Source organism: Saccoglossus kowalevskii, chromosome 15, assembly GCF_978046115.1.
Source record: "Saccoglossus kowalevskii chromosome 15, keSacKowa6.1, whole genome shotgun sequence".
Taxonomy (NCBI): Eukaryota; Metazoa; Hemichordata; class Enteropneusta; family Harrimaniidae; genus Saccoglossus; species Saccoglossus kowalevskii.
Genome location: NC_140655.1, coordinates 10,408,069 through 10,418,882, shown reverse-complemented (window position 1 = coordinate 10,418,882; position 10,814 = coordinate 10,408,069). Strand labels below are relative to the sequence as shown.

The window sequence follows — 10,814 nt, the reverse complement described above, 5'->3', positions numbered from 1 at the left end:
TGTTATTACTGAGTTTGCTTTCCCACTGACAATGAATGGTTATTCAGAGCATATTACTACTACTTCTAGACACTGTTCAGACACTCGTGACAAAGCGTTGTGATTTACTGCAATGTTGTTCAGTTTCCAGATGACTTCATTCAGCCAATCAATGAATGTATCCAACAGAAACGCAATAACATTAATAGGCATAACAAACTTATTTCTTCAACTATTCTTCCATGATTACAACGTTTGTAAGCAAACCAGCGTACTTGTGAAGAAAAACTCTACACTGAGACAGGTCAGTGCAATATTATATCATTTGATTAAATCTAAATAAGTGTTATCACGATTCTTATTAAGTCACATTTTCCCTAATATATCTCCCCACGCTTTTATAAACGCTAATATTTGATGCAATATATCTTCTTATACTTTTTAATAATTTTCTTTACTTGTTTTTAACCAAATGAATGCCAAATTGCATTGTTATCTTTTTCAACATTTTTGAAGAGAAAAATATGAAAATATTTTATTTCTCTCTAGTTTGTAATCTTGTTTGTAATACGTGATCCACAGTTGTAATCAGCATTTCTAGAATCCTGCAAAGTCTTGTCAAAGCTCACATATCTCTATCCCAAGAGCTCTATCGAGCAAAGCCGTGCTGTTGATCAGATTGATCAAATTTGCCCTCCTCGTTTGTATACTGAATTCAGAAGTATAATTCTCTTTTTGTTTTTTGTTTTCAATTTGGTTTTTGCGATTTTGCGATATAGTATATGATTTTCTTCCACATAAATAGTCGTTTTCACCACAAACCCCTCTTGTGAAAATGAGGGTATTCAGGAGCGTCAACTAGATAGTTTGGATAGCAAGTGTTGATCAAATACTGCTGACAATTTTGCTAGGAATATTTTACAAGGGAGTTTGATAGGGAAATTGGCGCTTTTCTTGGTCAGTTCATTTTTAGCGCCTGCTGTAATGCAGCAAAATAGTTTAAAACATACCAGTTTAGATTCACTGATCCATAAATATTTATATACCACAGGTCACACTTCAAGTGAAGTAATCAATTTTATAGATATTAGTTTGTATTTGTGAAAGGAGAGCAATTCATCAGTCATAATGTTTAGTTAACTTTGAATACATAAATCATCAATTGCCAAAGTCTATTTTTTTAATGATTAATTATTAGGGTTGCAGCTTGCTCCAAGACTATACATCATGCGTTACTTGCTGACCATTGTTTTCGGTATGTATTTTATTTTAACTTGAGTCTATATTCTGAATAAATACTTCAATATAATATCATTATACTTATGCTTATAGCGTTCAACAGGTCTTTTCTGATGAGATTTGACAACCAATTTGTTATTCTATGAAACAAGAGTTTTGATTGGTTGACACTTGAATGCGATTTGTATCGGTAATTGGTCAGATGTTTTTATACCCCGAAAGCCATAAAGCAGACATTATGTCTTTAAAGCAAAAAGAGTCTCTAGCTACATAAGATCTTTATCAGGGCTGGAATAAACATACAAATATACTGATTTGGTACTCTGCACTGCAATATTCTATTCTCTTATAAATATCTTTGTACCTTTTCGAATGATATTCATTTAATGATGCTCATTAAAAATAATTCGAGCGGCGCCCTCCTTCATTTGAAACTTTTGACCCATGGATTACCATTTTATCATGCACCGATGCACTGTTACTTTTGCTTAAAATATAATGATGTCAATAGTTGTGTTATCTATTCAACGTATAATTATGATTATCATATAAAACATTCCACAATTAATTAAAATCTACTTCAAACTAAAAGAAATTATACTGTAGTTCCAGAGTAGATTTATTTATATATTTAATCCGTCGTATTTGAATAATCAGTATAATGTATAGGTAACTAACCCTTCTTTGAATACTTCTGTTTTCATAGTTATATTTTTTACAAGTTGTGTGAATTCAAGGAAATGCTACCAGTGTGTATCATCGGATGACGCCATTGACGAGTCTTGTATTGCAGGCACTGATCTCACAGTCGTGGATTGCGAGAGTAACCAAGTATGCACTGTAACTGTATTCTGTACTTTATATTTGTACCACACTTACCCATGTGACCCATTTTATTGACCGTGCAGTTATTTAAAGCGGGAGGGTCGTCACCTGCGCACGCGCGGGAATTGAGTCCAAGCGATGATAACACACGCTAAAAGCGCAAAGGCTCATGGGTAGATGCTTGTTTGTAAACAATGACATGTTATGGCCATCTGACGCATGCGCAGATGACGACTCCCCCGCTTTAAACAAAACACTTATTTCATACAAGTGTTTCATAACAGTAACACTGCGATTGTATTGGCAGATGAATAGTGGGAAAGACTTCATGATATTTGTGGTCAACTACAAGCATTTTAGTCTGTAATTTGCAGTTGCACATGTACCATTGTATCAGTCATCACTTATTGCATTGACGAGTTTGCTAATTTTGTTCGTGAATTTGATCTGCGGGTACGTTTTTGATATGTTTTCTTGGTAATTTTGCTCAGAATTACACTTGTGCGTTCAAATTGAGCGAAGATAAGCAAAACAATCCTGTATCCGAAAGACATCTAAAACTACACAATTTATACAACAAAATTGATGCGACAACGCAATAATATACCGACATTTAACCGCGAATTGGAAATAACGAATACTCACACTTTCTGTTTCCTCTCACTTCGTCAATATGGACTCAAAATTGATACAAAGTATGTCATATAAAACAATGTTAATACATATTACTGGAAATAAGTCCATCATTATTATTTATTATCTGTGACAAACTTTTAGTCGCGCCCTTTCGTGTATTTTTCATAGATTATGCATTTGTGATGCTCACTTCTCCTTATTATGACCCAACTACTTTTGTCTGTGTCATTTCCTTAGAATTAATTATATTTAAATTATGTCTTGTTAATTTCCTTAGATAACTTATGTGAAGACTCTACTCATATCAATCTTTCTATAGGGGGATGTGATACCTCCGATACATGTCTCGTTGGCTGTGGTCCACTATTCATTGATGATGGCGAGTGCAGATATTATAGGTACCCCATATCAATGTGCCGTAACAAATTCATATTCCATAACTATATTTTATGGACAGTACGCCAGTATGTACATTTAATTAGTTAGTTGGATATCAAAATATCTCCTCGAGTCATGTGCGAGTCACTTGATTCAAATTTCAAAGAAGGTGTTTTGCGTGTTCGCGGAGTGTGCAGGTGAACATAAAATATCGATTTAAACATTTTATCTTCGTTTTCTTGTGATATTTTATGTTTTCATTTCCCCTTCAGATACTGAAAAATGTTTATCATGTTGTGACACTGACAACTGCAATGGTAGTACCAATTTATTTGGGAACACTTTCCTGATGTCTGCTGTATTTGCAACTGCACTATATTTGATTATTTGAAACACGCACGGATTCGAAGACATTCCTTAGACGTGCATGGCCGCTGAGACCACGCTGAGACCATGCTTTAGACCAGACTGAAACCACGCACGTATTATATAACCGTTAGAAGTTACAAATTGTCCTCAAACAATAACTCTTGTATAACTTATCATCAGTGTCATATCTTTCCAAATCAACAGGAAAAAACACTCATAACTTCAGTAAAGATTGCCATATTGGCTATCTGGTGTGATCTGCATGGGAACTGTATCTTCAAAAAGTAGTCAGTTCTTGTACAAGATAAAAGACGTAGAACTTTAGTGTGAAAAATCAAGGTAATTCTGAGTCTTGCGTGTGACCTACTTCACCTAGAATCACGTGCAATCAATGTATGACTGTCATTAATTGTTACGAATGCACGTTCATTTACACCCCCTTAGTAAATAAAGTATGACTGTCATTAAATATTACGAATGTACGTACATTTATACTCTGCTGTGTAATAAAGTATGACTGTCATTAAATGTTATGAATACATGCACATTAGTTCTTCGTAGGGGTAATAATGTATGGCAGTCATTCAATTTTATGAATGTACGTTCGTTTATACTCTGCTGGGCCATAAAGTATGACTGTGATTAAATGCTATCAATGTATACTCATTTATACTCCACTGGGTGATAATGTCATTAAATGTTATGAATGTACACTCGTTTATACTCCACTGGGCCATAAAGTATAACTGTCATTAAATGTTACGAATATACTTATCTATACTTAACTTCAATTATTCTTACAAATTACACAACAAGCATGAAATGCGGTATGCGGTGGTTGCAGCACCCAGGAGAGAAAACATTTAGTTATGGTTTCACAAAGTGGAATCCAGGGGCGAAGCTGTATTCGCGTTTTCTAACGAAATCTGAAGATATATACCAATGTGCAACGGCTTAGGTGGACAGGCAACGCCCTATGTCAAATTTGACTTGCACCATTGTTTCCATCTGAGCCAACTGTCGGTGTACTTGCTTAAAGTATTACCGGCTATAGACGCCAACATCACGCAGAAGTGTCGCAGAAGTCATCCAGTACTGGGTTGCTAAGTTCGGCCTTCCAATCCTGTATCTGAAAGACATCTAAAACTACACAATTTATACAACAAAATTGATGCGACAACGCAATAATATACCGACATTTAACCGCGAATTGGAAATAACGAATACTCACATCGCACGCTGCTGTCGCACAAGAACGGCATCAGCAAAGGGCCACACTTCCATAACGCAAGCAACACGCCGAAAGGCGAATATATATATATATACAGACATGCCGAAAGGCGAATATATACAGACATTCCGAAAGGCGAATATATACAGACATGCCGAAAGGCGAATATATACAGACATGCCGAAAGGCGAATATATACAGACATGCCGAAAGGCGAATATATACAGACATGCCGAAAGGTGAATATATACAGACATGCCGAAAGGCGAATATATACGGACATGCCGAAAGGCGAATATATACGGACATGACGAAAGGCGAATATATTGTGACGTAAATTGTAACTGGGAAGTACTTGGAAAAGGGAACAGAGCCCTGGATGTATGTGTGGAAAGCACACACGTTTGGATACTTTGCGACGACTCATTGCACATGTTTATTTTTAGACTGCTGATACAGTAGCTGGATTGGGGTGTCAGCAAAATTTGATATACATACGTCCTGTTTCCCCTTTGGTATAATGGTATGTCCCAGATAGTGGTGTGGTGATTGTGAAATACTTTGGACTGTGCTGAGCCCAGCCTTGTTGGCAATGAAAATAAATATGACATCATTGACCCAAGTCTCCTACTTTAAATTGGTAGAGCTTGGATTAAGAGTGGTTTATTCCACTACCAAAATTGGCATCCTCTGTACACTGATTTGTCGGCTATTTCGAGATAACCAATCATTTCGTTATATACATTTTATTATTTGCATGGCCATAAATTAACTAGGGTATTTAAGTTGAGACATAAGGGAAAATCTTTAGTCAGGAAGGTAACCTGACTTGGTCCCAAAACATCCTGAGACGCTGATTCCTGACTCCAGTGAGCTGTACCCTATACTGTGGTACACATGCAGACGTGCTGTGCAGTAACCCCTGCTGATCAACAGGAACCACTGAAGCTCACTGCCTGAACTACTCCCGTTGTACCGGTGCTACCAGTAGCAGCAGATAGCAGTGAAGTTGCCGATACTCCCTGGACACAGAGCACGAGTTTAAATTGTAGTGCAGCTGCTGAGACAGTGTGCCAGATACGAAGGAACGCAACCACGTACATTGCTGTTAACCGGAGAGTGGAGTGTTCCTTGCAGCCTCGATCGAGTCTTTTTAATTCTATTTATGTACTGTATACCCCCACCCCCTGCTGTTATTTGTTCATTAAAATACAGGAAACCGTATATATTGTGTTGTGTTAATTTGTTATAATCGTTACTGGTATATTTCTTTCTCTGCACAGTCTCAGTTGTGGTGATATACATTCACCAAACGATCCCCACCCCGTGACAGCGGACGAGCTGAGAGGGAGGAGACTTATTAGATAAGCACGCTACCAAAGACAAAGACTATTAGACCGGTATTAAAAACAAGCTCCCCGATCCCGAATACGGTGTAGCCCCATAAAGGCCCCCCCCCCGCATTTAACGTCACAATATATACAGACATGCCGTAAGGCGAATATATATATACAGACATGCCGAAAGGCGAATATCTGTACAGACATGCCGAAATGTGAATATGCCGAGAGACTACATACCCTGTAAGAAGGTAAACAAGCATACAAAATGATGCGACATAAATTATTCACATTAAATACATATTTACAAGATTACTTAGTCATGATAGATCGGACTGCGACCCCACCCAAATTCGCTTTTATCGGCAAGCTTGATAAGCTTCATACGACAAGAAACCAGAACCATACCTTTCAGAGAGCGTATTGGCTTTCACCACAGCATTTTATTAGTGGCATTCATGACGGTATGCAGGCACTCCATCACCTACGCCACGTTTGCCGCCGTCCCAAGAGCTTCGCTATTTTCTTCGGACAAGTCGCGCTTAAATTTCGCCAAACGGTCTTGTACCACGCTGGTAATATGCTAGTAACATCGTCGAGCAAGTCCTGGTGTTTGTGGTGGTGGTGTTATTTGTTCGCTGAGGCCTTCCGTCGGTGTGGACATCGTGAGTTGTTTGCAACCGAGACTGAATACAATAGAATACTCTTCTTACTATATACTCATGAGCACCTGGCTACTTAGCCACTTAACCAATCAGAGAAGGTGCAACAGCACCTGAATAATTTACATACGAATAGATAGCAATTATCTGCTAATCTACGAAACGCAGATAATTTCTCATTATTTATACTCCTCTAGACCATAAAATAAGCCTGTTATTAAATATTACGAACGTAAGATGATTTATACTTCTCTAGGTAATAATGTATGACTGTCATTTAATGTTTGGAATGTACGTTCATTTATACTCTGCTGGGTAATAAATTATGACTGTGATTAAATGTTACGAATGTATGTTCGTTTATACTTTGTTAGGCCATAAAATATGGCTGTCATTAAATGCTATCAACGTTAGATGATTTATACTTCGCTTGGTATGACTGTCATTAAATGTTACGAATGTACGTTCATTTATACTCCGTCTAATAAAGTATTACTGTCATTACATTTTTTGAGTGTACGTTCATTTATACTCTGCTGAGTAATAACGTATGACTGTCATTAAATGGTGATGTGTATATTACAGCCATAAAATTGGCAACTGTCCTGGCATGCAATTTGTCATCTGGCATCCATATATGAAGTAAGTTTTCCATTAGGACTACCATGAGTATACAATCAGTATATTGTAGAACAGGCACATTTTGAAAATAAGTACAGTTTTTGTAAAGCAAGATCCTAAAAAATGTGTTCCTAAAACTTGTGCAAGATGACTTTTCGTATTCGAATGAGGTTAACAAAAAAAATTGTATTGAACAATTGTATTTTGCATGTGAATCTCAAAGTGGCCAAGCACTGGACCATAACCAGCTGCAGGTATTTGTTTTTTTAATTCTGACCCCTTACATTGACATTGTAAGATGTTATGTTGCATGGCATGTTGAAGATTGGGAGAGCTAGTTAATATCAATGATTATTTGCTCTATTAATTGTGTGAATAAAATATATGTTTAAAAGGTCAGTCTAAGTGGATCACAAAACGATTTTACAGTACTCCCATTGTCCCTATTCTAAACATGGTACACTTGAAAGAAAGATCGTATTGAAACATTAATATTTTGATGATATTCCAATTGTACAATTTTCTGATTTTGAACGAAAACAAAAGCACAGGCAAGTTATTTAGAAAGTTGAATTTTAGTTTGTCATTACTTTTCATTTGTGGATATTTCAGAAAAATAGATAGGATTCTTGTAAAACAATTTATTATCACATACATGGAACTCTGTCCGATGACTTGCATTTTAATTTTCGAGAACAGTACCCCTTGGTGTCAAGTTCTAACAAATCAAGCTCAGTCAATTATGTCATATCCACTGGGCGTACTGCCATCTTTGGTTCGCATCCTTTCTATCGTTCTGCCACAGGTAGTCAATTTCTTCTTCAGTCATGCACGTAATATGGAAGGCAGATACCAGTAACAAATATCAAAGGAGCAATTACCTCTGTGGGTTGAATCAATTCCAATGATAGTGTAGTAAAATACTTTATGAAAGGGTTGTGGTGAACAAATATGGGTGCATGAAAGCCAAAGGATGGTGCGGTAGAGGATTTTATGAAAGGGTTGTAGTGATCAACTGTGGGTTGAAGCAATTAAAAGATGGTGCGGTGGAGGATTTTATGAAAGGGTCGTGGTGATCAACTATGGGTTAAAGCAATTCAAAAATGATGTGGTGGAGGATTTTATGAAAGGGTTGTGGTGATCGACTATGGGTTGAAGCAATTCAAAGATGATGTGGTGGAGGATTTTATGAAATTGGTGTGGTGATCAACTATGGGTTGAAGCAATTCAAAGATGGTGTGGTGGAGGATTTTATGAAAGGGTCGTGGTGATCAACTATGGGTTAAAGCAATTCAAAGATGATGTGGTGGAGGATTTTATGAAATTGGTGTGGTGATCAACTATGGGTTGAAGCAATTCAAAGATGGTGCGGTGGAGAATTTTATGAAAGGGTTGTGGTGATCAACTATGGGTTGAAGCAATTCAAAAATGGTGCGGTAGAGGATTTTATAAAAGGGTCGAGGTGATCAACTATGGGTTGAAGCAATTCAAAGATAGTGCGGCAAATAGAGAAGAGTGGTATGCCCATCATTATGACTTATGAGCTACACAACATGGCATCACTTTTTGAATGATCAAGAACTACATTCTTTCTTCTGATCCTAGCGTCAGGAAGGAAATATATTGTAAAGAATAACTCAAGTTCAAGCAGACTTGGTCACATTGTGGACCAACCACTTCTTCAGGGCAAAGATTAATGAGGTGCCTGTGCCTAATCTACGCATCCTGTTATTACCACCAGTAGGCTTGTGAGTTTAGAGACTGCACATGCTGCAGATGTTCGTTTGCCATGCAGAGGGAAAACGTCACTCTCCAGGTAGCTGTGCCATATTTTCCAAATTCTGACAACCCACAAACTACGCATACTGCAAAATGCTCTAAGGGCTCTGTCAAACTCATTGGCATTCTGCTATGGAGCTACCATTTATCACATGATTGTAGCAGAAACTGTAAAACACTGATATTTCAGGTCTAACCGTGGTCCAACAAATAACAAACTCTTAAATTACACATAAATTATAACTTGGAATGCATCTATCCTGTTGTGTTTGGCATCAGTTCTACCATTGTTGTATTTCCCCTTAGAATAAACTAATTTGTGAATATTTTAGACAGTGGTCATAGGTCAGTATCGAAACCAGTCTGGTATCCGACGTTGCGTGGGTTGGTTCATTAGCTGTTGTCAGCATCCATGTTAACTATTTATTTTATCAGAAGCAACATCTGTAAAATTAAGTAAAACATGAAATTCGAAGGAAAACTATAATGGCTCATTGTTCCAGTCCGATATTCAGAGAGTCCTATGTTTTAGAAGCCATGTTTCGAATAATACCTCGATAATAAATGTATACTACAAAAATGTATGAAATAAGAATTAATATAAAGTGTCGTCCACTTTTTTTACAAGTTCATAAATCTGACAATGTTTTCCAGAAAAAAAAGCAAGTAATCATTACAATTTGACATACAATTAGTACTACATAGTTCGTAGTTGTAAATTGTCTAACACATAAATATCCTCTCGTCACAGGTGTTGCATATACAGTGATTGGAGACATTATGACCGCCTTGTCGTGTGTATATCATACATGTTGTCAAAATGGAAGTTTATTCGAGAGGGAGCTAAACCTGTGGCAGATGGCTAATTCTTATATGTGACTACATAACAAATGTAATAACAGTTAGTGTTTATGTTCCATCGCTTTGTATGGACCTTGACTTTTAACATTTAAATCATTGATTGCTTTTCCAGAATTTGTATCTCATTGATATTTAGCGTAGTTCATGTTACTTTTCTGTGTACGCCTGGCCACAGTCCCTCTATTCCCGGTCTGGAAACGGTCATTGTATTAGGTGTGAATTGGCCTCCTTCTCTGGCAAAGGCGCGTTGCGGGTACGCACAAAGCATTGTCAGGTGATCAGTACACAGTCGGTCACTATTATCATTGTTATGTGTTTTTTACAACTTAGTTGTTTATTCCGAATTTCGAGATCAGTATATCTGTATAAGGTCATATTTTAGCCGGCAAGTAGTTTTTTAATGTATATATTTTACCAGCAGCGACACATTCTCGCAACAAATTTTCATATTTTTATCCAAAAATTGTTCCTGTAATTGAAATGAACTCTATTTTATTTATCCTTCTTCACGGCGCGAAATCATTATTTGTCGTCGATTTTGACATTTTATAATCGAAACATATTGTAATGTAGCTCAAAGGGGAATTTCGGGGATTACTCGCTTCTGCAGTGTAGGGATACCATAAGACCTTATAACGGAACACTGAAGTCATTCACACACCCATGTAGTCAGACACAGTCAATTTCTGGAGTTGAGCTTCGATGTTCTTTAATATTAAGACACGTGAGACAACCTTTGCTAGGTTATCGTAACAATCCGTCAAGACCTGCCCCTGGTATGACGTCCCAACGCCCCCTACATTCAATTTCCCATTTAAGCGTTGGCGAGAACAACGCTCCATCTAGATGGTAAATCCACACTGAAACTGGAATTACCACCTACCATTAGTGTAC

The 10,814-nt window shown here is 37.2% G+C and overlaps 1 long non-coding RNA gene across 1 annotated transcript; it reads left to right on the top strand.

Moving 5' to 3' along the window:
• Positions 1 to 205: 205 nt before the first annotated feature.
• LOC144357972 (uncharacterized) lies at positions 206 to 4,137 on the top strand. Its single transcript, XR_013421773.2, has 5 exons — positions 206 to 283; positions 1,178 to 1,234; positions 1,925 to 2,049; positions 2,957 to 3,077; positions 3,330 to 4,137. It is a non-coding gene; the product is annotated as an uncharacterized LOC144357972 (long non-coding RNA).
• The last annotated feature ends 6,677 nt before the right edge of the window (positions 4,138 to 10,814 follow it).